At 39.0% G+C, this 25749-nt stretch overlaps 1 pseudogene; it reads left to right on the forward strand.

The window, feature by feature from the left end:
* The first annotated feature begins 701 nt into the window (after positions 1–701).
* LOC138305638 (uncharacterized) lies at positions 702–9810 on the forward strand (annotated as a pseudogene).
* The last annotated feature ends 15939 nt before the right edge of the window (positions 9811–25749 follow it).

Below are 25749 nucleotides of genomic sequence, written 5' to 3' on the forward strand. Positions count from 1 at the left end.
ACAACATTATCGGCGGTGATGTGATTGCTTAAAGTAATGTTCATCTCTTTTTCCCATTTGGTTACAGTTTTAGCCGAAGCCTTCACTGAATTGAATTTTGGCTTTGTCGGGAGTTCATTATTCTTACTTTTTTGTCAGGTACCGCTTCATCGCCAGTACTACTAGATTGTTTTTTAAAGGAAGACTAAATTTTGGTAGTAGACATATTTTCTGTCATGGTTAAAAATTATCTAATTCAAGCACACGCTTGTAATGTGATCCGGGTTTATTCTTAGTTTCAAACGTTTATGTGATTATGCATATGGATGGACACAACTCGCAAATTGCGAGTAATAAATAAAGAGTAAAATTCGAGCCTTGGGTAAGGCTAGCGTATTGCACGTTTTACAAAATTCTGTACCTTGTCTCGAAAATCATGTTTAAAATGTTTGTTTACCTGCATTGTCAGCAATACATGTCAATAAAAGCTCTGCAAACCCCATTTAGCGTTCATATACGAATATACCGCAGTCTCCAAAAACACGCACCTCGCGCAACACATCGCATACATGTGAGGCCGTCCTTACATGACCATAGCTCTTGATAGGACGTTAATTAATCAAACAAACAAACAAACTTGAAATTCAAACGGACTAAACATCACACATGTACGTAGCGCACGGTTGACCGGAAGTGACTTGCAATCAAGTAAGTGTAAAACAATGGCGGGCTATTACGTCCGGGTATGTAATTTGAGTACTTTTCTACGGTGAACTATAAGTACCATATGTATTTGTTCTAGCTTCGATTTGAAAATGGTTAATTTTGTTTGTTTTTAATACACTGCAGAATGTTATTTTACATCGTTTTTAACGACCAAATTAAGTTACCTGGCTTTAAAAAATCAGTATTCATATGGTGATGCGTTCTTTTAATTCAGCATCCCCAGGTAGCATCCCTTCGGAAAAATCGTCATGGTGAGTTAATTTCAGTGTTTTAGTAAGGATTATTCAAGAATTAATAAAGTATGTCAACCACATATTACCTTTTATTAGTGATATACACATGCAACTTGTTCAACATGATTTCGTCAACAGCACTATTCATCATCCACATCTTCGACGTCGCACGAGCCATCTACAATATTTAAAATCATCAAAAACTGGCATTTTTTTCTTCATCTTTCAAGATTTTTCATCAAATGAAATATGTGCTTGTGTGATGTAGCATAATTTTCATATTCATTTAAAACAGAATTCGACTTCGACAGAATATGTGATGAGAACAAAAAGAGCAACCAATCCCGGGGGGAATATTAAAGGTCAAAAACCAACGTGCAAGACATATCATACTGGAAAACGCATAGCAAAGCCATTTTTAGATAACAAGGCAAAATCAAAGTCATATTGTAAAAGGCTGGACACTTTGTTTCAAAAGGTATGGAATACACGAAAGTTAACGATATATGCAAAACTAACCATTCATTTGATTATTCTCAAGACATGTTGTTGCGTCTTTGTAGAGCTGTATATAGACAGCTTTTGTGGCCGTTTTTGTAACAGCCCACCTTGCCTTCATCCTGCTCTCCTCCTCAATACCGCGCAAATCACCAATGGCCTCTATGGCTGTTAAAATTATGGTCTCCAGTTCGGACTTTGTCTTCCTTTTAATCGGAAATTCTCAATTTACATATATATTGTATTGAAATGTTTTATTTCCGTTTTTAGATAGAAAAACAAAATAAAGACCACTTAAAAAATAATTGCTTTCATAAATCTTATTTAGCCTACCTGGAAATGTCATACTTTGTACGATCTTGCGGAACTGCAAATATAGGCGTTAAATTTGCCTTAGTTCCGTCAAAATGATGTTTCTGATAGGTTTCCCGGTTCACTCGGCAGTTCCTTTGAATATTTATTAAGTCGGTGTCAAGTTCTTCACCGGAGAGGCTAGTGTGTTTTCTAACAACTGAAATACAATGAAACATAATTTTACAGGTTAATTTGTAATGTTTGTGTGTGGACCCAGTGGTAACTCATTTTGGCGGGAATAAGTTTATGACCGGAAATTGACACACGAAAAAAGTTACATGAAAACTTGTAGCTATATGTGTGTTTACGTCTACCTTCTACAATTCCTATGAGTTTTCCACAAAATTACGTGTTCTTTCAAATATTTCACGTGAATTTATACTTGTAAAAATCGTGGAAACTAATCATCGTGAATTTTATGGCGGATGTACACAAAATTAGATGCAGTAATCTGGTCCGCGCAACATTACATTTCGGAGTTGAGAGATAGTCACTGGCTCATACTGGCATACACCATTGTAAGATCTCGTTGCTTAGACCATTGTGCTGCATGTCGCTCTCTTTCTCTCCCACTTCAAATAGCCCTAGTATGTTTGTTCGTATCTGAAGACAGATTAATTTTTAACAGTGATATTATATGACCCATAAGTGTAATCTTTTCATTTTAGGCGAAATACATCTTTGAAGCAACTGGGGACCCATATTTCACTCAGAACAAGAAATCAGTCCGGAGAAAAATCTTCATTTTGAGACCGACTACTTTAAAGTATTTAAATATTCATTGAATGAAAGAATTCAAAGATTTATCTTTTTAGGAAAGGGTTTTCCATTGATATTAAACGGGTTAATTTATCTTCCTGTTCATTATTTGTTGCAGAATGGAGACGGGTCTAGATGCGGCAGCACAGATACGGCTACCGACACGTGTTACTGGAAACGCACCAAACACGGTGACCGTCGGTACACAGTACACATGATATCGGTATACGAGGTAATTTGCCAAAGTTTATTTCAAATTTTATATCTGACAGGCATTTCAAAGTTCGAACGGGTTCAACTTATTCAGAAACAGAAACACAGGAGATGGGTGTCCCTCAGGGTGGTATCCTGTCTGTCACACTTTTTGGATTAAAAATTAACAGCATAACCAAATGTCTTGGTCAATCTACAGAAGGGTCTCTATTTGTGGATGATTTCTTGATCTGTTACAGATCAAAAAACATGCACACTATAGAACGACAACTACAACAATGTTTAGGCAAATTACAAAATTGGGCTGACGAAAATGGCTTTAGATTTTCAAGATCAAAAACTGTCTGCATGCATTTCTGTCAAAAACGAAAACCACACAACGATCCAGACCTCACACTCAATGGAATTAAAATTCCAGTAGTTGAACAAACTAAATTTCTTGGATTAATATTTGATTCGAAACTGTCCTTTGTTCCACACATAAAACACCTGAAGGATAAGTGCTCGAAGGCGCTGAACATTCTACGTGTTCTGTCCCATTCTGATTGGGGTGCAGACCGTGAAATGCTTCTGCGTATCTACCGGGCACTTATTAGATCAAAACTTGACTACGGCTCTATTGTCTATGGATCGGCTCGCAGCTCCTATCTACAGATGCTTGACCCTATACAGAATCAGGGACTGCGTCTGGCACTTGGAGCTTTTCGAACAACACCTGTGAAGAGTCTCCATGTGGAAGCTAATGAGCCATCTCTAGACGATCGACGAAAGAAATTATCCTTACAGTATGCTGCTCAACTGAAATCCAACCCCAAAAATCCTGCATTTAACCTTGTATTCAATCCACAACACCAAGAAATATTTACACAAAATCAAAAGCTCATACCAACATTTGGCATCAGAATTTCAAAATTTTTGCTGGAACTTAATATAACTCTCGACACCATTGACGAGTACACCGTATTGGATGTACCACCATGGCTCATCCAAACACCTGATATCAATTTATCTCTACATGAGAGGGCAAAATCCAGTGCATTACCCGAAGAACACAAATCCTCCTTTCGGGAGTGCATTAGGGCTTTCCCTGACCATGTTCAGATCTACACTGACGGATCAAAAGATGGTGATAAAGTTGCGGCAGCATGCTGTACATCTAATCACTGCTCCTCTATCCGACTCCCGGATATTGCCTCCATTTTCTCTGCGGAAGCATGTGCTATCGGTCTGGCGCTTGACCATATCGAAGAACACCGCATTGAAAAGGCAATCATCTGTTCAGACTCTCTTTCGGTTCTTCAGGCTTTGAAATCAAGAAGCCCTAGAAATACTCTAATCCAAAATCTTTTAATCCGAACATCTCGATTATCTTATAAAACTCAAATTACTTATCTCTGGATTCCCAGTCATGTGGGTATAAAGGGGAATGAACAGGCTGATGAAGCAGCTAAGACTGCTCTTCGCCTAGCACAAACAGATTTGAAACTACCATACACCGACATCAAACCTTCAATTCAGTCAGCCATCAAACACCATTGGCAACAAAGGTGGTCTACCGAAACAAACAATAAACTGTTTAAAATTCAACCTACACTTAATCCTATAAGACTCTTTCATATGTGGACCGCAGAGAGGTAGTTGGACTCTCTCGGCTCCGAACTGGACACACATATTTTACACATTCCTATCTATTGAGAGGGGAGGATCCTCCTACATGCCATGCATGTGATTCTCCTCTCACAGTGGAGCATATTTTATTGCATTGTATTAATTTTAAACACATACGAGATAAATACTACGATGTCTCCGACATGTACACTTTGTTTCATGCCGTGAGACATAATCGTATTTTTAATTATCTCAAAAAGATCGGTATTTTAAGCAAAATATGAACGTTTTCTCATCATACATCGTATCAACTCAACATTTCATCGTTTCATCAACATTGTGCATGAGTTTTCTCATGTGTTTTAGCCAAATTTATTTTATCCCATGCAAACCTTCTTTTTTTTTTATCAAATTAACGTTTACAATCTGTGTTTTAGTCCTTACTTGCTTTTTCTTACCCTGAACTTTTATCCTGATATTAATGCATGACTTGTAGTTTGGCCCTAAATGACCTTAGTTGTCGATGGGCCGTAAAACTCAAACAAACAAACAAACAAACAAACACACAGTACACAGACTGGTATTCAGAGTGACAGATTCGGAACACCCTAAAAACCATTGCCAGATCTGTGGTATCGACGATGACATGTCAGGGAAATGGTGCTGGCTTAGATGTAAAGCACCTGATTGTGAGTATTGGGTGCATTCCTTCTGCACTAACATCAATGTTAAAAATAAAAGTTATTTGAAATTCATTGAATTCTGGTGTCCATTGCATAATAAATTATAATTAATGATATATATTTGTTTCCTTTTTAGGTCATCTGACCGAAGGTCAGGATGACCTATTGTCATCGTGTTTCGTCCATCGTCGTGCGCCGTCCGCCGTGTGCCGTCCACCGTGCGTCGTCCACCGTGCGTCGTGCGTAAGACTATTTATACAAAAGCCTACTCCTCCTTCATCCTTTGATGGATTTCATCCATATTTGGTTTGAAACATCATTGGGGAAGGACAATCATATATTATATAAATGAGCCTGGTCCGACCCCTAGGGGCTGAGGGGTGGGGCACCAAAAGGGCAAATTTTCTTATTTTAAGCTTTAAAATCCTACTCCTCCTTCATCCTTGGATGGATTTCATCCATATTTGGTGTGAAACTTCATTAGGGAAGGACAATCATATTTTATATAAATGAGCTTGGTCCAACCCCTAGGGTCAGAGGGGCAGGGCCTCAAAAGGGCAAATTTTCTTAATTTTAGCTTTAAAATCTACTCCTCCTTAATCCTTGGATGGATTTCATCCATACTTGGTGTGAAACTTCATTGGGGAAGGACAATCATATTTTATATAAATGAGCCTGGTCCGACCCCTAGGGTCAGAGGGGCGGGGCCCCAAAAGGGCAAATTTTCTTAATTTTAGCTTTAAAATCTACTCCTCCTTCATCCTTGGATGGATTTCATCCATACTTGGTGTGAAACTTCATTGGGGAAGGACAATCATATCTTATGTAAATGAGCCTAGTCCGACCCCTAGGGGCTGAGGGGTGGGGCCCCAAAAGGGCAAATTTTCTTATTTTAGCTTTAAAATCCTACTCCTCCGTCATCCTTTGATGGATTTCATCCATCCATATTGAGTGTGAAACATCATTAGGTAAGGACATTCATATTTTATATATTTGAGATAGGTCTGAACCCTAGGGGCTGAGGGATGGGGCCCCAAAAGGGCAAATTTTCTTATTTTAAGCTTTAAAATCCTACTCCTCCTTCATCCTTGGATGGATTTCATCCATATTTAGTGTGAAACATCATTGGGCAAGGACGGTGACCGCCTTATATCCCTACGGCCCAATAGTCCGAAGGCCCGTCGGTCCGAAGGCCCATTAGTCCTAAGGCCCGTTAATCTGAAGGCCCATGGGGATAGTACGGCGGAGGTCCAAACTGGGAGCTTAGCTGAAATTTGGCTTTAAAATCTGACTCCTTATATTAATCCTTGAATGGGTTACAACCATATATGGATGAAGGGCTACCAAGTTCAACAAATGACATTTACCTATCTCAGAAACTTACATACTCAACTAAGGAGTTCCTTGTATTATTTATATTAATTGTTAACCACTACTTTATACTGTGACTTTGTTGTTTTGTGCCATGAGTCAGATGGACCAGACGAAATTCCATATATGTTTTTAAAACAATTACCAGAATCTTCACTAAAATGTCTTTTAACTATATTTAATCAAGTTTACTCTTCTGGCAAAATTCCCGAGTCTTGGAAGGAATCTACTATTATACCCCTTCCGAAGCCCGGGAAAGATGCTACTGATGCCAATAACTATCGTCCTATTTCATTGACGAGTTGTATTTGTAAAACTCTAGAACGTATGATAAATACTAGATTAGTTTGGTTCCTGGAATCAAACAATATTTTAAGTCCTTTGCAAAGCGGCTTTAGAAACCGCAGGGGAACGGTAGACCACTTAGTTAGACTAGAAACATTTATACGAGAAGCATTTGCCAAGAAAGAACATCTTGTCGCCGTATTCTTTGACCTTGAAAAGGCATACGACACAACTTGGCAATATGGAATCATGAACGATCTCCATGATATCGGTATACGTGGTAATTTGCCAAAGTTTATTTCAAATTTTATATCTGACAGGCATTTCAAAGTTCGAACAGGTTCAACTTATTCAGAAACAGAAACACAGGAGATGGGGCGTCCCTCAGGGTGGTATCCTGTCCGTCACACTTTTTGGATTAAAAATTAACAGCATAACTAAATGTCTTGGCCAATCTACGGAAGGGTCTCTATTTGTGGATGATTTCTTGATCTGTTACAGATAAAAAAAACATGCACACTATAGAACGACAACTACAACAATGTTTAGGCAAATTACAAAATTGGGCTGACGAAAATGGCTTTAGATTTTTCAAGATCAAAAACTGTCTGTATGCACTTCTGTCAAAAACGAAAACCACACAATGATCCTGACCTCACACTCAATGGAATTAAAATTCCAGTAGTTGAACAAACTAAATTTCTTGGACTAATATTTGATTCGAAACTGTCCTTTGTTCCACATATCAAACATCTGAAGGATAAGTGCTCGAAGGCGCTGAACATTCTACGTGTTCTGTCCCATTCTGATTGGGGTGCAGACCGTGAAATGCTTCTGCGTATCTACCGGGCACTTATTAGATCAAAACTTGACTACGGCTCTATTGTCTATGGATCGGCTCGCAGCTCCTATCTACAGATGCTTGACCCTATCCAGAATCAGGGACTGCGTCTGGCACTTGGAGCTTTTCGAACAACACCTGTGAAGAGTCTCCATGTGGAAGCTAATGAGCCATCTCTAGACGATCGACGAAAGAAATTATCCTTACAGTATGCTGCCCAACTGAAATCCAATCCCAAAAACCCCGCATTCGATCTTGTATTTAATCCACAACACCAGGACATATTCGGACAAAATCAAAAGCTCATACCAACATTTGGCATCAGAATTTCAAAGTTTTTGCAGGAACCAAATATATAAATTTCGACGCCATTGACGAGTACACCATATCGGATGTACCACCATGGCTCATTCAAACACCGGATATCAATTTATCTTTGCATGAGAGGGCAAAGTCCAGTGCATTACCCGAAGAACATAAATCCTCCTTTCGGGAGTGCATCAGAGCTTTCCCTGATCATGTTAAGATCTACACTGACGGTTCAAAAGATGGTGATAAAGTTGCGGCAGCATGCTGTACATCTAATCACTGTTCCTCTATCCGACTTCCAGATGTTGCCTCCATTTTCTCTGCGGAATCTTGTGCTATTGGTCTGGCTCTTGACCACATCGAAGAACACCGCATTGAAAAGGCAATCATCTGTTCAGACTCTATTTCGGTTCTTCAGGCTTTGAAATCAAGATGTCCTAGAAATACTCTAATCCAAAATCTTTTAATCCGAACATTTCAATTATCTTCTAAAACTCAAATTACTTATCTCTGGATTCCCAGTCATGTGGGTATAAAGGGGAATGAACAGGCTGATAAAGCAGCTAAGACTGCTCTTCGCCTAGCACAAACAGATTTGAAACTACCATACACCGACATCAAACCTTCAATTCAGTCAGCCATCAAACACCATTGGCAACAAAGGTGGTCTACCGAAACAAACAATAAACTGTTTAAAATTCAACCTACACTTAATCCTAAACTGTCCAGTCGGAGAGACCGCAGAGACGAAGTTGTTCTCTCTCGGCTCCGAACTGGACACATATTTTACACATTCCTATCTATTGAGAGGGGAGGATCCTCCAACATGTCATGCATGTGATTCTCCTCTCACAGTGGAGCATATCTTAGTGCACTGTATTGATTATAAGCACTACGATGTCTCCGACATGTACACTTTGTTTCATGCCGTGAGACATTTTTGTTTGTTTGTTTGATTAATTAACGTCCTATTAACAGCTATGGTCATGTAAGGACGGCCTCCCATGGATGGACTGTGTGGCGTGTATGTAGTGCGAGGTGAGTGTTTTGGGAGACTGCGGTATGTTCGTGTTGTGTCTTCTTGTATAGTGGAACTTTTGCCCTTTTTATAGTGCTATATCACTGAAGCATGCCGCCGAAGACACCAAGCAACATACCCCACCCGGTCACATTATACTGACAACGGGCGAACCAGTCGTCCCACTCCCAGTAATAATAGTATTTTTAATTATCTCAAAGAAATTGGTATTTTAGATAAAATATGAACGTTTTTCTCATCATCTCATCGTATCAACTCAACATTTCATCAACATTTTGCATGAGTTTTCTCGTGTGTTTTAGCCAAAACTATTTTATCACATGCAAACCTTGTTTTATCAAATAAACGTTTACAATCTGTGTTTTAATCCTTACTTGCCTTTTCTTACCCTGATCTTTTATCCTGATATTAATGCCTGACTTGTAGTTTGGCCCTAAATGACCTTAGTTGTCGATGGGCCGTAAAACTCAAACAAACAAACAAACAAACATTTTATCCCATGCAAACCTTCTTTTTTTATCAAATTAACGTTTACAATCTGTGTTTTAGTCCTTACTTGCTTTTTCTTACCCTGAACTTTTATCCCGATATTAATGCATGACTTGTAGTTTGGCCCTAAATGACCTTAGTTGTCGATGGGCCGTAAAACTCAAACAAACAAACAAACAAACCCATGGCCTCTTGTTATTGTTAGGTTGCCAAATGTGTGTACATACCTCTTCCAGTCTGTTGAAATTTCTACAGACCCTTAACCACCTCTGCTCTGTAGGAGCTCCAGGAGGCATCCACATCTTACATCTGCGGTTCCTGGCCTCCAACACAAAGTCACCAGCCTCACCTTTGCTTGGATTTCCCGACACAGAAAAGTATTCGGTACATTCGAGAAACTCCTTGACCTCTAACGGCGCTTGAATTCTGACCTTCAGGTCTCTCACTTCCAACTCCTGGTAATGTGTCATGTTCATGCCATAGAATAGGTCGGTGAAGGTGGCATGGCTACAAGTTATAACGTCGCTGTTGTTCCGTCGAATCCCAGCCCGAAACACATAGACAGAAGGTAGTAGAAGACAATGGACACCACAAATCTCCACCATCTGGAAGCTCTTGTGGTGGTCGGATACTGACTTGGCAGCCAGTTGGGCCTTTGGACTGTTAAAACCAAGCATCTTGGCCAAATCTTTAAAGAACACTTCCCACAAGAGTTTGAACATACATTTAACCATGTTAATTTCCACATGGCCAAGTCCTGGTTGCAGCAATACGTTTTTAAATTTTAAAAACTGGTAAATCTGATACTGTGGCATCATGTTGGTGTTTGTCATGTAAGTGCGATAGTAAAAGATTAGAACCAAAAATACAATCGCCACAGTGAGGACACACAAACACTTTCTCCACAAGACGTGAACCTGTAATAAAGCAGTTGAATATTATACCAAAAATGCCATCGATATACGGATACAGTATAACAACATGTGTCTACATTGTCGCATTGTTATAATGACCCTGGCTGTTAATAGGACGTTAAACTAATCAAACAAAAAAAAACTACATTGCGAAATGAAATCATCGTTAAAGAGCCATTTGGCATGAAATTGCGAAATTATATCGCCGCGAAAATTTTACACAAATTTACAAGCTGAAACATGAAACCGTACCTAATATATAGGGAGAAACATCACACCCAACTATTGTCCACTTTCTGTTGCCACTACAAGTTTCTTTGCCTATATGTGACAGCACAGTTTCCACAGCTTCATAGCTGCATGGATTTACCATACAGGGATTTTAATTTTACTATTGCATGTTTTTATCATATAAAAAGAATGTTTTTTTGTTCATATTCTAATTGAAGATAAGAGTTGTTGATTTATTTTCATTTTTTTTTAACACGGAAATAAAAAAAAAAGTTCATTCACGAAAATTTGGTTATTTCGCTCAGTGGCGATCTAGATTTGATTGATTAGTCGTACGTGTGAAGGTCAAGTCAAAACAGCGGGTTAGCAGACTGGATTTAAACGATGTTACAGAAGATATGATACAGGAACGGAATTCGGAGCTTATTTGGGATAAAATGGTTTGTTTTGTCAATAAATCTATGCTTATTTATTGGTAGGCTTATATTATGTAAGGCATGTGCTCTGGTATATCATACAGGTGTCATTAGTTGATACCAAAACATGGCGGAGGTTTTCAGTAGTGGGACAACATAGTTGCCTTCAATTCAAGGGATAACTCAATTAGTAATCGATTACATGTGACCGAATAATCAAATACTTGTTTGATTAATTAACAATAGAGACATCCAAGAGGGTGATGGGGATTTCCCGTTAACAGTTGCTACAAAGGACAGGGATTCTTTGCAAGAGAATGAGGGTAACCTTATTCAAAAATGTCAATCCGGGGAAGGGATGGAGTTCGCAAAAGGCATCCCGAAATTACGATACGGAAGCCGGAGAAATTTGGCTCCTCTAGAGCAAAGATGCTAAAACCCACTGAAAAATACTTCAGTGACCTTGATTTTTTTTTACCGATTTCAATTTGATATTTAGGGCTGAAACGATTAGTAATTTTTGTATTTTGGCCTTGAGTTGAGCGTTCGCCCCTGTGAGGAAGGCTCTGGGTTCTGTCCCCTGGCCGAGACACACCAAAGTCTATAAAAGTGGTAGTTTCTGCTCCTGCTTAACGCTCAGCATACACTGTATGTGTTGTTTGGTGTCTTTGGCGGCATGCTTCAGTGATATAGCACTATAAAAGGGCAACAGTTCCACTATACAAGAAGACATAACATAAATATACCACAGTCTCCCAAAACACGCACCTCGCACAACATACATGCAACACACCGCACACATGGGAGGCCGTCCTTACATGACCATAAAATAGGACGTTAATTAATAAAACAAACAAGATACAGCAACTGGACTTTGGACTCCTCGTTCCAGTCGCTCGTGTCTCCACAACGTGAAATTTCGGTATGCACTATGCCTCATGGACTTACTGTTGTCCTCGACATGGATTGTTGTCCTCGACACGGATCCTGTGCCTTCCCAGCATGTCCTGGTGATACGTGTTGCTGATGGCTAACACTTTGGGTCCAATATCAACGCCTCCATTTGCTGTTGATAAAAAGTCAGTTTATGTATTCTACACTTAGTAAAATGATGTTAAAGTTCAGCTCCCTATAGTAAAATGATGTTATAGTTCAGCTCCCTATAAATACACATGTATGTAAAAGGAACTGCAGTACAGTATTAAAAAATGTAATAGTAAATTTATAAATACTTACTGGTCTCAATGAAACAGTTGATTGGCAACACTTCTTTTCCAAGTCTGTCAGCATCTTTATACAATTGCGACGTCTACACCAACTTGGAATCTCATGACATGTGGGTGGATCATTAGGTTGCTCTGGTCCCCTGCCTTTTTTGCCCTGATCTTTTATCCTGATATCAATGCCTGACTTGTAGTTTGGCCCTAAATGACCTTAGTTGTCGATGGGCCGTAAAACTCAAACAAAGTTTTGAGCGTTCGCCCTTGTGAGGAAGGCTCTAGGTTCTGTCCCCTGGCCGAGACACACCAAAGTCTATAAAACCGTGCGTAAACTCACAAATGTTAGTAAATGGAAGTACGAGTTTGAATATGTATCCATATGGTATTATAAATCATATGAATGAAAAACAAATCTTCATAACAGTAATTTTCCAAAGTTGTATGTACTAAATTTCAGTTGCCTTGATAACGCAGTAACAATTATCAAAAGAAACTATCAAATATTTGACAATAATACTTTGACAGACAACACAACAACAATTATATAGCTTCTTTCAACCAATGTTGTTATATAGTGTATTCTATACAAATATTAAGTTTTGTCTCTTTATACTGCCATTTAAGCCCTGCAGGTAGGGCGTTAGAATTGTACCTGCTGCCCCTATTGCATGATCGTAAAAGGCGACTAAATTTAGGATCTTATCTTTTCTCTTCTTTCTAACTGACTTCATCTTTCCTAATGCCTTCCTTGGCACCGCCTCGCTTTTGGCCTTGAGTTGAGCGTTCGCCCCTGTGAGGAAGGCTCTGGGTTCTGTCCCCTGGCCGAGACACACCAAAGTCTATAAAAGTGGTAGTTTCTGCTCCTGCTTAGCGCTCAGCATTACAGGGAGCAGGACGACTGGTTCGCCCGTTGTCAGTATAATGTGACCGGGTGGGGTGTGTTGCTTGGTGTCTTCGGCGGCATGCGTCAGTGATATAGCACTATAAAAAGGGCAACAGTTCCCACTATACAAGAAGACACAACTTGAATATACCGCAGTCTCCCAAAACACGCATCCCTCACAACATACACGCAACGCACCGCATACATGGGAGGCCGTCCTTACATGACCATAGCTGTTAATAGGACGTTAATTAATCAAACAAACAAACAAAATACTGCCATTTATTTCAGACATAAGGGCTAGTTAGAGACTTCCACGAGCATATACTCATGTATGCAGCAAAGATATTTGCCTACAGTTATTGTCCATATCAAAGTTCTTCCTATAAAAATGATAATGAAGATTGTTATGTGGTGAACATCCAAGCAGCACTGTTTCAATATGAAATAAATAAACTGAATAATGAAATCACATCATCTTCAAATATTTCCATTTATTCGAAAAGAATTTTATACTATAATTGATAGTTATATTTGAAAACAAAACATCAATTATAAGTGTTAAAACATCAATTATAAGTATGTAAATTGAAACAAAACAAACTTTCATTTTCTAGCTATCCCATGTACAAGGCCTGCAACCAGCTGGCAGTCATCGACTACCAGAAGCACAAAGAGAGGGATCAGGCTACTAACAGATAAGGGGAACCCATGTGAGCAAACATATGCATGGATATTGTTGCACATTTCTTAGGTAGATTTCATTTGTCCCATTAAAAATGAAGTACACCTTTGATCCTCAGTTAAATTATTTCACATGTATTTCTGTGTTTTCCACTCTTGAAACATTTTAAAATACACAAGCTAGTGCATTTTAAAATGAAATTTGAATTATGATTGAAAATATTTATATTGAATACTTTATACTTTTCTATTGATTTCAGATATGTAAGGAAGTATTCCAAGAGGAACAAAAATTGGAGTGCTGTGCCTGTGAAACAGAAAAAAAAAGTATGTGTACATCCCACAAATGATTGCAGAAATCCTTTCACGTCTAGCGTATCATGAAGGACCACTTCCTACTCGGTTTCCTCCTGAGGAGGGAGACCCGCGCCTCATCAAAAGGACCATCACGGAACTGTCACCAATTCCTACTAAGGTAAACAAAATCCCGATTTCAGTGAGTGAACTTTCCCGTCCCCAGTGAACATTATGCCAATCTGTGAGCATGGAAACCTGTGCAGGTGTGTGTTGGATCGGGAAAGAGTGTTCTTATCTGCCACACACAGCAACTAGGCACAACCCTCCGGATACCCTGACCTAAACGTCAATGACGCCATAGGGTGGAATTCCTGTATGCCGAATGACGCATGTGTGCATTGTATTCTTTAATAGGCTGGCGATGTCTGCCCAGCTTATCACGGTGATAGCCATTCCTTAACGCAAGGACTATTGGGTCCAACACTAGTGTATCCGTTTCCTGAAAATGATTGAAGTCAAAAATATGTATCCTACTGTAAAAAGCATACAAATATTCATTGAGCTGTGTCAGTCGCTGTTACGGCAGGGCGGATTATTTTATTACCATAGCTGTTAATAGGACATTAACTAATCAAACAAACAAATCATTGACTTACTATATATACTTATGTCTACAAGGAGCATACTGACATTCGTTTCTGAAATATTGTAAACATTTTTATTCAAGATACAGACTTCTTTTATCAGATTTCAGATTTCAGATTTTATTAATACACTCTGGGCACACCTTTGTGTGCCACAAGAGGTCAATTTATACAAAACATACATGACAGACAGGGTAATTGATAGTACAGTGTGAACATAATACACTCAAGCGTACATATCGGTGTATGAAATATTTTACGTACATTGGTGAGTATAATGCATGGTCATCGTTAGTTATGTATGATTGTAGTATGAACAACAACCATATCAATATTTTAATATTATAATGGTATATGTTTAATACTTCATATCATTGACCTTTAGCGTAGCCATAGCAGTATAATACAACTGCATAACCTCTAAATATATTTCAATTTTACTTAAGTTCATACTTTTAGCTTTAATAGAACTTGAACGCTTAATACTGTATACAGAGTATAAATAGATTGAACATATACATGTAGTAGTTATACAATTGTATATTCGATGCTATATCGTATAACATATATAATCAGCTATATCACAGCATAATAAGAAGTAATAACAAACATGCAAGTAATATAAATGCAGGTGTATGTAACCAGTACACTGTTCTTTTTGATCAATTTAAAATACATAAATGTTAACACAAGTTATGGCAATTGTAACTTGTAAACTGCAACTGCATCATATTTTTATACAGTAAGCAAATTGTTTGTTCTTCCGCAATTTCAATACATGTATATAAATATCTATATTCCATATTCTGCCTTCAAGAAATAATGCTGAAAGACACCCCATCAAACTCAGACAATTTACACTATACACAAAAACTCCAACAACAGGTGCCCGCGCATCAGGTAGTGTGGTTGTGGCGGTGAATAAAAACGTCCCTCATAGACACATTCAGCTAAATACCACCTTACAAGCTGTTACTATAAGCGCAACTCTTCACCGAAAAATAACAGTCTGTTCTATATATTTACCTCCAAATACTCCATTTAGTTGTGACGAACTTAGTAGCATCGTATCACAACTACCAGTGCCATATATTATCATGGATGACTTTAAAGGTCATAATAGCCTCTGGGACTCCCCAGGCACTGACGATAGAGGTAGACGTATCGAAGAGTTTATTAATAAAAACAGCTTATGTCTTTATAACGCCAATGCCCCAACATATCGACACCCTGCCTCTGGCTCGCTTACCCACATTACATTGATCTATCGTTGTGTCATCCATCAATTCTTCTGGATTATGATTGGAGGGTCAACGATGATCTTTGTGGGATCGATCCAATTACATCTAAAAACATAGGGTCACCAAAACTTGAGGAGCCTATTCCTCGTTGGAACCAAGAACATTTGGCATCAGAATTTCAAAAGTTTTGCTGAACTAAATATACATTTCGAAATATTGACGAGTACACCGTATCGGATGTATCACCATGGCTCATTCAAACACCTGATATCAATTTATCTCTAAAATCCATTGCATTACCCGAAGAACACAAATCCTCCTTTCGGGAGTACATTAGGGCTTTCCCTGACCATGTTCATATCTACACAGACGGCTCAAAAGATGGTGATAATGTTGCGGCAGCATGCTGTACATCTAATCACTGCTCCTCTATCCGACTCCCGGATGTTACCTCCATTTTCTCTGCGGAAGCATGTGCTATCGGTCTGGCGCGTGACCATATCGAAGAACACCGCATTGAAAAGGCAATCATCTGTTCCGACTCTCTTTCGGTTCTTCAGGCTTTGAAATCAAGAAACCCTAGAAACACATTAATCCAAAATCTTTTGATCCGATCATTTCGATTGTCTTCTAAAACTCAAATTACTTACCTCTGGATTCCCAGCCATGTGGGTATAAAGGAAAATGAAACGGCAGATAAATTCAATTCAATTCAATTCGGCAGATAAATTCAATTCAATTCAATTCTACAGCTTACACTTAATCCTAATGTATTATTACACACATATTTTACACATTCCTATCTATTGAGAGGGGAGGATCCTCCTACATGCCATGCATGTGATTCTCCTCTCACAGTGGATCATGTTTTATTGTATTGATTTTAAGCACATACGACATAAGTACTATGATGTCTCCGACATGTACACTTAGTTTCATGCCGCGAGACATAATCGTATTTTCAATAATCTCGGAGATCGCCATTTTTAACAATTTGAACGTTTCCTCATCTCATCTGATCTTCATATCAACGTAAAACTCATCATTTCGTAAACATTGTGCATAGTTTTCTTATGTGTTTTAGCCAAACAATTTTATTCTATGTAACTCTTTACATTACAGATGCCCAACCGCTGACAAATGGTATTTTTTCACTATCAAAAACAGGAGCAGATGATTTAGTATTTTTCTTCAGTTACGAAAGTTACTTACTTTACACCATTACCACCATTGAAAAGTTTGAACTTCTAAGTTTACTTTAAGTTAAAAATATGAAAAATAGTTAATTGCATCCCGAAAAAAATCTGTGTCACTATATCCTATATGGAATGAAGTACTGATTGTGCATGCTCCAACGGCGAAATAAATCATTTTATATTATTTTTTGTGTTAATTACACTTATATATACACGATAAAACACCAATTATTGTTCAAATGATGGATATCATGTATGCTCTGTCGGCGGTGGAGCATCTTTAAATCAACATTTACATTTTGTTTTAGTTTTTTGCTTGCCTTTTTCTTATCCTGATTTTTTAGATACAGTCCTTGTTTATATCCTTGTTTGTTTGTTTGTTTGTTTGTTTGTTTGAGTTTTAAGGCCCATCGACAACTAAGGTCATTTAGGGCCAAACTACAAGTCATGCATTATTATCAGGATAAAAGATCAGGGTAAGAAAAGGCAGGTAAGGACTAAAACACAGATTGTAAACGTTTATTTGATAAAAAAAAAGGTTTGCATGGGATAAAATAGTTTTGGCTAAAACACATGAGAAAACTCATGCACAAAGTTGATGAAACGATGAAATGTTGAGATGATACGATGATATGATATGAAAACGTTCATATTTTGTTTAAAATACCGATTTCTTTGAGATAATTAAAAATACGATTATGTCTCACGGCATGAAACAAAGTGTACATGTCGGAGACATCGTAGTACTTATCTCGTATGTGCTTAAAATCAATACAGTGCACTAAAATATGCTCCACTGTGCGAGGAGAATCACATGCGTGGCATGTGGGAGGATCCTCCCCTCTCAATAGATAGGAATGTGTAAAATATGTGTGTCCAGTTCGGAGCCGAGAGAGAACAACTTCCTCTCTGCGGTCTCTCCGACTGGACAGTTTAGGATTGAGTGTAGGTTTGAATTTTTTAAACAGTTTATTGTTTGTTTCGGTTGACCACCTTTGTTGCCAATGGTGTTTGATGGCCGACTGAATTGAAGGTTTGATGTCGGTGTATGGTAGTTTCAAATCTGTTTGTGGTAGGCGAAGAGCAGTCTTAGCTGCTTTATCAGTTTGTTCATTCCCCTTTATACCCACATGACTGGGAATCCAGAGATAAGTAATTTGAGTTTTAGAAGATAATCGAAAGGTTCGGATTAAAAGATTTTGGATTAGAGTATTTCTGGGGTTTCTTGATTTCAAAGCCTGAAGAACCGAAAGAGAGTCTGAACAGATGATTGCCTTTTCAATGCGGTGTTCTTCGATGTGGTCAAGAGCCAGACCGATAGCACAAGCTTCCGCAGAGAAAATGGAGGCAACATCTGGAAGTCGGATAGAGGAACAGTGATTAGATGTACAGCATGCTGCCGCAACTTTATCACCATCTTTTGAGCCGTCAGTGTAGATCTTAACATGATCAGGGAAAGTCCTGATGCACTCCCGAAAGGAGGATTTATGTTCTTCGGGTAATGCACTGGACTTTGCCCTCTCATGCAAAGATAAATTGATATCCGGTGTTTGAATGAGCCATGGTGGTACATCCGATATGGTGTACTCGTCAATGGTGTCGAAATTTATATATTTGGTTCCTGCAAAAACTTTGAAATTCTGATGCCAAATGTTGGTATGAGCTTTTGATTTTGTCCGAATATGTCCTGGTGTTGTGGATTAAATACAAGATCGAATGCGGGGTTTTTGGGATTGGATTTCAGTTGAGCAGCATACTGTAAGGATAATTTCTTACGTCGATCGTCTAGAGATGGCTCATTAGCTTCCACATGGAGACTCTTCACAGGTGTTGTTCGAAAAGCTCCAAGTGCGAGACGCAGTCCCTGATTCTGGATAGGGTCAAACATCTGTAGATAGGAGCTGCGAGCCGATCCATAGACAATCGAGCCGTAGTCAACTTTTGATCTAATAAGTGCACGGTAGATAAGCAGAAGCATTTCACGGTCTGCACCCCAATCTGAATGGGACAGAACATGTAGAATGTTCAGCGCCTTCGAGCACTTATCCTTCAGATGTTTTATGTGTGGAACAAAGGACAGTTTCGAATCAAATATTAGTCCAAGAAATTTAGTTTGTTCAACTACTGGAATTTTAATTCCATTGAGTGTGAGGTCAGGATCATTGTGTGGTTTTCGTTTTTGACAGAAGTGCATACAGACAGTTTTTGATCTTGAAAATCTAAAGCCATTTTCGTCAGCCCAATTTTGTAATTTGCCTAAACATTGTTGTAGTTGTCGTTCTATAGTGTGCATGTTTTTTGATCTGTAACAGATCAAGAAATCATCCACAAATAGAGACCCTTCCGTAGATTGGCCAAGACATTTAGTTATGCTGTTAATTTTTAGGTCACCTGAGACGAAGTCTCAAGTGACCTATTCTAATCGCCTTTTGTCCGGCGTCTTCCGTCGTATGTCCGTAAACAATTTACTTTTTCGACTTCTTCTCCAAAACTGCTGAAGCAATTTCAATGAAATTTTGCACAAACCTTCTAAGGCATAAGGCCAATCAAAATTGTGAATTATATGGTCCCCACCCCCCAGGGGGCTGTGGGAGGGGCCAAAAGGGGTAAAATTGAGTAAAATTTCAAAAATCTTCTTCTCTTCTCACAGATGTGGTAGAATCAAATACTCTTCATAGATAGAAAGGTCTTAAGGTCCTTTACAAAAATTGTGAATTATATGACCCTGGGGTCTCTAGTTTCCCCCTGGGGAGGGGGTTAAGTTTACAATACTTTATATTGAGAAAACACATTTTTGCGCATTATTTGGTCATTTGTAATAGGAAATGAGTCAAATGTTGTCAGAATTATCAGTATGAGATGGCCATTTAATCCTATTAACAAATTTTCTATGACTGACCCCCAGGGGCCTTAGGGGCGGGGTCAAAAGGGGTCAAATAGGCTAAAACTTCAAAAATCTTCTTCTGAAATTCTGGAAATGGTAGAATCAAATACTTTTCATAAATAGAAAGGTCTTAAGGTCCTTTACAAAAATTGTGAATTATATGACCCTGGGGTCTCACGTTTCCTCCTGGGGAGGGGGTCAAGTTTACCATAGTTTATATAGGGAAAACACATTTATGAGCATTTTTTTGCTCAATTTTCATTGGTAACGAGTCAAACTTGGTTAGAATTATTAGCCTGAGATAGCATTTTAATATTATATCCACATTGGTTCTGCCCGACCCCCTGGGGGCAGAGGGGCGGTGCTAAAAAAGGGTCAAATGGGCTAAAACTTCAAAAATATATTCGTTTTAAAAGTCTGGAAATGGTATAATCAAATACACTTTATAGATGAAAAGGTCTTAAAGTTTCTTTATAAAAATTGTAAATTATATGACCCTGGGGTCTCCTGTTTCCCCTTGGGGAGGGGTCAAGTTTACTATAGTTTTTATATAGGAAAAACACATTAATGAGCATATTTTGCTCAATTTTCATAGGAAATGAGTCAAACTTGGTTAGAATTATTAGCCTGAGATAGCATTTTAATATTATATCCACATTGGTTCTGGCCGACCCCCTGGGGGCAGAGGGGCGGGGCTAAAAAAGGGTCAAATGGGCTAAAACTTCAAAAATATTCGTTTAAAAGTCTGGAAATGGTATAATCAAATACACTTTATAGATGAAAAGGTCTTAAAGTTTCTTTATAAAAATTGTAAATTATATGACCCTGGGGTCTCCTTTTTCCCCTTGGGGAGGGGTCAAGTTTACTATAGTTTATATAGGAAAAACACATTAATGAGCATATTTTGCTCAATTTTCATAGGAAATGAGTCAAACTTGGTTAGAATTATTAGCCTGAGATAGCATTTTAATATCATATCCACATTGGTCCTGGCCGACCCCCTGGGGGCAGAGGGGCGGGACTACAAAAGGGTCAAATAGGCTAAAACTTCAAAAATCTTCTAAAATTGTGGATATAGTAGAATCAAATAATTATGGATGGAAAGGTCTTCAGGTGTTTTATAAAAATTGTGAATTATATGACCTTGGGGTCTCACGTTACCCCCTGGGGAGGGCTCAAGTTTACTATAGTTTATATAGGAAAAAACATATTTGTGAACATTATTTGCCCAATTTTCGTAGTAAATTAGTCAAACTTGATTAGAATTATAAGCCTAAGATATAGCATTTTAACATCCATATCCGCCCACGATGACCCCCTGGGGGACCAGAGGGGCAGGACCAAACAGGGTCAAATTGATTAAAATTTCAAAAAATACCTTGAAGTTCACAGGTTTGATGGAAGCAAATACTCTTCATAGTCTAAAAAGTCAAATTTATAAATCACTGACCAACTTCAAGGCCAAGCATATAGTGTTAATATGTCTTTAATTTTTTCATTATATATTCTAACTCAGGTGACCGTTAAGGCCCATGGGCCTCTTGTTAATCCAAAAAGTGTGACGGACAGGATACCACCCTGAGGGACACCCATCTCCTGTTTTTGTGTTTCTGAATAAGTTGAACCCGCTCGAACTTTGAAATGCCTGTCAGATATAAAATTTGAAATAAACTTTGGCAAATTACCACGTATGCCGATATCGTGAAGATCGTTCATGATTCCGTATTGCCAAGTTGTGTCGTATGCCTTTTCAAGGTCAAAGAATACGGCCACAAGATGTTCTTTCTTGGCAAAGGCTTCTCGTATAAATGTTTCCAGTCTAACTAAATGGTCTACCGTTCCCCAGCGATTTCTAAAGCCGCTTTGCAAAGGACTTAAAATATTGTTTGATTCCAGGAACCAAACTAATCTAGTATTTATCATACGTTCTAGAGTTTTACAAATGCAGCTCGTCAGTGAGATAGGACGATAGTTATTGGCATCAGTAGCATCCTTCCCGGGCTTCGGAAGGGGTATAATAGTAGATTCCTTCCAAGACTCGGGAATTTTGCCAGAAGAATAGACTTGGTTAAATATAATTAAAAGACAGTTTAGTGAAGCGTCTGGTAATTGTTTTAAAAACATATATGGAATTTCGTCTGGTCCAGCTGCCGAGTCCTTTGATTTCTCGAGGGACTCCAACAATTCTGGTATCTCAAAAGGCCTATTGTAACTTTCACTATTGGAAGATTTAAAATTTAGACGTCTCTTTTCCTTCTCTTTTTTAAATTTTTGGAATTTTTTTGAATGATTTTTGTCGGATGAATTGTTAGCAAAATTTTTGGCAAAGGCGTCGGCTATTTCGGATTTTGTAGAAAAGATTTTATTTTGGTTAATGAGGTGGGAGATGGTGTTGCTTTTCTTTTCCCACTAATTTTGCCAATCATTTCCCAAACTTTCTTAGAAGATGTATTGGAGTTAATTTTTGAAACGTACTCTTTCCAAGTACTTTTCTTGTCGGACTTAATAGACCTTCGAGCTTTAGCTCTCCATATTTTAAAATTGTTGTAGTTTGAGACGGTTGGCGAAGCCAAGTACCGCCTAAGAGCTGCATTTCTACCAGATCTATTGATAAATGAATCACTTGACAGAAGGAACTTTGTAGGTTTTGGCACGGATTTTGGTATGGTTTTTGTAGCGATAGAAGTGAGCGCTTCTGTGAAAATTTTAATGGGGTCATCGAGGTTCAAAAAATTATCCTCTATGAGCTCCTCGGCGCATAAGGTTTTAAACTGAGCCCAATCCGCCTTAAGTAAATTCCAACGAGGAACCGGCTCCTCAAGTTTTGGTGACCCTATGTTTTTTAGTATAATTGGAAAGTGATCGCTCCCACAAAGATCATGGTTGACCCTCCAATCATAATCCAGAAGAATTGATGGATGGCACAACGATAGATCAATGTGGGTAAGCGAGCCAGAGGCAGGGTGTAAATATGTTGGGGCATTTGTGTTATAAAGACATAAGTTGTTTTTATTAATAAACTCTTCGATACGTCTACCTCTATCGTCAGTGCCTGGGGAACCCCAGAGGCTATTATGACCGTTAAAGTCACCCATGATAATATATGGCACTGGTAGTTGTGATACGATGTTACTCAGTTCATCACAAGTAAATGGAGTATTTGGAGGTAAATATATAGAACAGAATGTTATTTTTCGGTGAAGAGTTGCGCTTATAGCAACAGCTTGTAAGGTGGTATTTAGCTAAATGTGTCTGTGAGGGACGTTTTTATGCACCGCCACCGCTACACCACCTGATGCGCGGCCACCTGTTGTTGGGAGTTTTTGTGTATAGTGTAAATTGTCTGAGATTGATGGTGTCTTTCAGCATTATTTCTTGGAGGCAGAATATGGATGGGTTTTTTGTTTGTATAAGATGTTTTAATTCTTCTATGTTCGCTTTGAATCCGCGTATGTTCCATTGTATGATAGTGTTTGTCTCTATATTGATCCTTGAGGATAGTTTGTCGGACCGACAGGACTACTTGAAGTAGGTTGTTTGGTGGCGATAAATGTGTTGTCACCAAACTCGCTGTCGTCCGATAGAACATCATAGATGTTCCGTCCAAGGATAGAGTCATCTGATCCCTTACTGGGTTTGTTGTTTAGTGCAGGGAGCCTCGCCAGCTTTACCTTGGTGGTTTTGGTCTGGCGTTGCTCCTACGGTGGTGTATTTGCTGGACGCTTTGCTTTATCGGGGAGTTTTTTAACGTCAATAGACGGTGAAGATGTAGCACGTCTATGACGAGCGGCGGTAACTTTTTTTCTGATGTTCGGTGTTTGAATTTGGTGTTGTGTAAGTCCTGGTTGGTGTTGTGTAAGTCCTGGAGACGCCGGTGGGATTGGCGTTTTAGCTCCAGGTGGCCCAGCAGGTGGATTTTATTAGGTCATCTGACCCGAAGGGTCAGGATGACCTATTGTCATCATGCACCGTCCGTCGTCGTGCGCCGTGCGCCGTCCGCCGTGCGCCGTGCGTAAACTTTTTATTCAAACGACTTCTTCTCAAGAACCAGAAGGCCCAGGGTACTCATATTTGGCGTGTAGGTTGCTGGGATGGAGGGCTACCAAGTTTGTTCAAATGAATGACCTTGACCTTCATTCAAGGTCACAGGGGTCAAAAAGGCTAAAATTTTTAAACAACTTCTTCTCAAGAACCAGAAGGCCCAGGGTACTGATGTTTGCCCTGTAGGATGCTGGGATGAAGGGCTACCAAGTTTGTTCGAATAAATGACCTTGGCCTTCATTCAAGGTCACGAGGGTCAAATAGGCTAAAATCCTTTAAACAACTTCTTGTGAATAACTAAGAGGCCTAGAGACCTGATATTAGGCCTGTGGCATGCTGGGATGAAGGGCTACCAAGTTTGTTCAAATAAATGACCTATGACCTTCATTCAAGGTCACAGGGGTCAAAAAGGCTAAAATCTTTAAACAACTTCTTCTCAAGAACCAGAAGGCCCAGGGTACTGATATTTGCCCTGTAGGATGCTGGGATGAAGGGCTACCAAGTTTGTTCAAATAAATGACCTTGACCTTCATTCAAGGTCACGAGGGTCAAAAAGGCTAAAATCTTTAAACAACTTCTTCTCAAGAACCAGAAGGCCCAGGGTACTGATATTTGCCCTGTAGGATGCTGGGATGAAGGGCTACCAAGTTTGTTCAAATAAATGACCTTGACCTTCATTCAAGGTCACGAGGGTCAAATAGGCTAAAATCTTTAAACAACTTCTTCTCAAGAACCAGAAGGCCCAGGGTACTGATATTTGCCCTGTAGGATGCTGGGATGAAGGGCTACCAAGTTTGTTCAAATAAATGACCTTGACCTTCATTCAAGGTCACGAGGGTCAAATAGGCTAAAATCTTCAAACGACTTCTTCTCAAGAACCAGAAGGCCCAGGGTACTGATATTGGGACTGTGACATGCTTGGATGAAGGGCTACCAAGTTTGTTCGAATAAATGACCTTGACCTCCATTCAAGGTCACAGGGGTCAAATAGGCTAAAATCCTTTTAACAACTGCTTGTGAATAACTAAGAGGCCTAGAGACCTGATATTAGGCCTGTGGCATGCTGGGATGAAGGGCTACCAAGTTTGTTCAAATAAATGACCTTGACCTTCATTCAAGGTCACGAGGGTCAAAAAGGCTAAAATCTTTAAACAACTTCTTCTCAAGAACCAGAAGGCCCAGGGTACTGATATTTGCCCTGTAGGATGCTGGGATGAAGGGCTACCAAGTTTGTTCAAATAAATGACCTTGACCTTCATTCAAGGTCACGAGGGTCAAATAGGCTAAAATCTTTAAACGACTTCTCCTCAAGAACCAGAAGGCCCAGGGTACTGATATTTGGCCTGTAGGATGCTGGGATGAAGGGCTACCAAGTTTGTTCAAATAAATGACCTTGACCTTCATTCAAGGTCACAGGGGTCAAATAGGCTAAAATCATTTAAACAAATTCTTGTGAATAACTATGAGGCCTAGAGACCTGATATTAGGCCTGTGGCATACTGGGATGAAGGGCTACCAAGTTTGTCCAAATGAATGACCTTGATCTTCATTCAAGGTCACGAGGGTCAAATAGGCTAAAATCTTTAAATGAATTCTTCTTAAGAACCAGAAGGCCCAGGGTACTGATATTGGGCATGTAGCATGCTGGGATGAAGGACTACCAAGTTTGTTCAAATGAATTACCTTGACCTTCAATCAAGGTCACAGTGGT

This window comes from Argopecten irradians, chromosome 13 (genome assembly GCF_041381155.1).
Source record: "Argopecten irradians isolate NY chromosome 13, Ai_NY, whole genome shotgun sequence".
Lineage (NCBI taxonomy): Eukaryota > Metazoa > Mollusca > Bivalvia > Pectinida > Pectinidae > Argopecten > Argopecten irradians.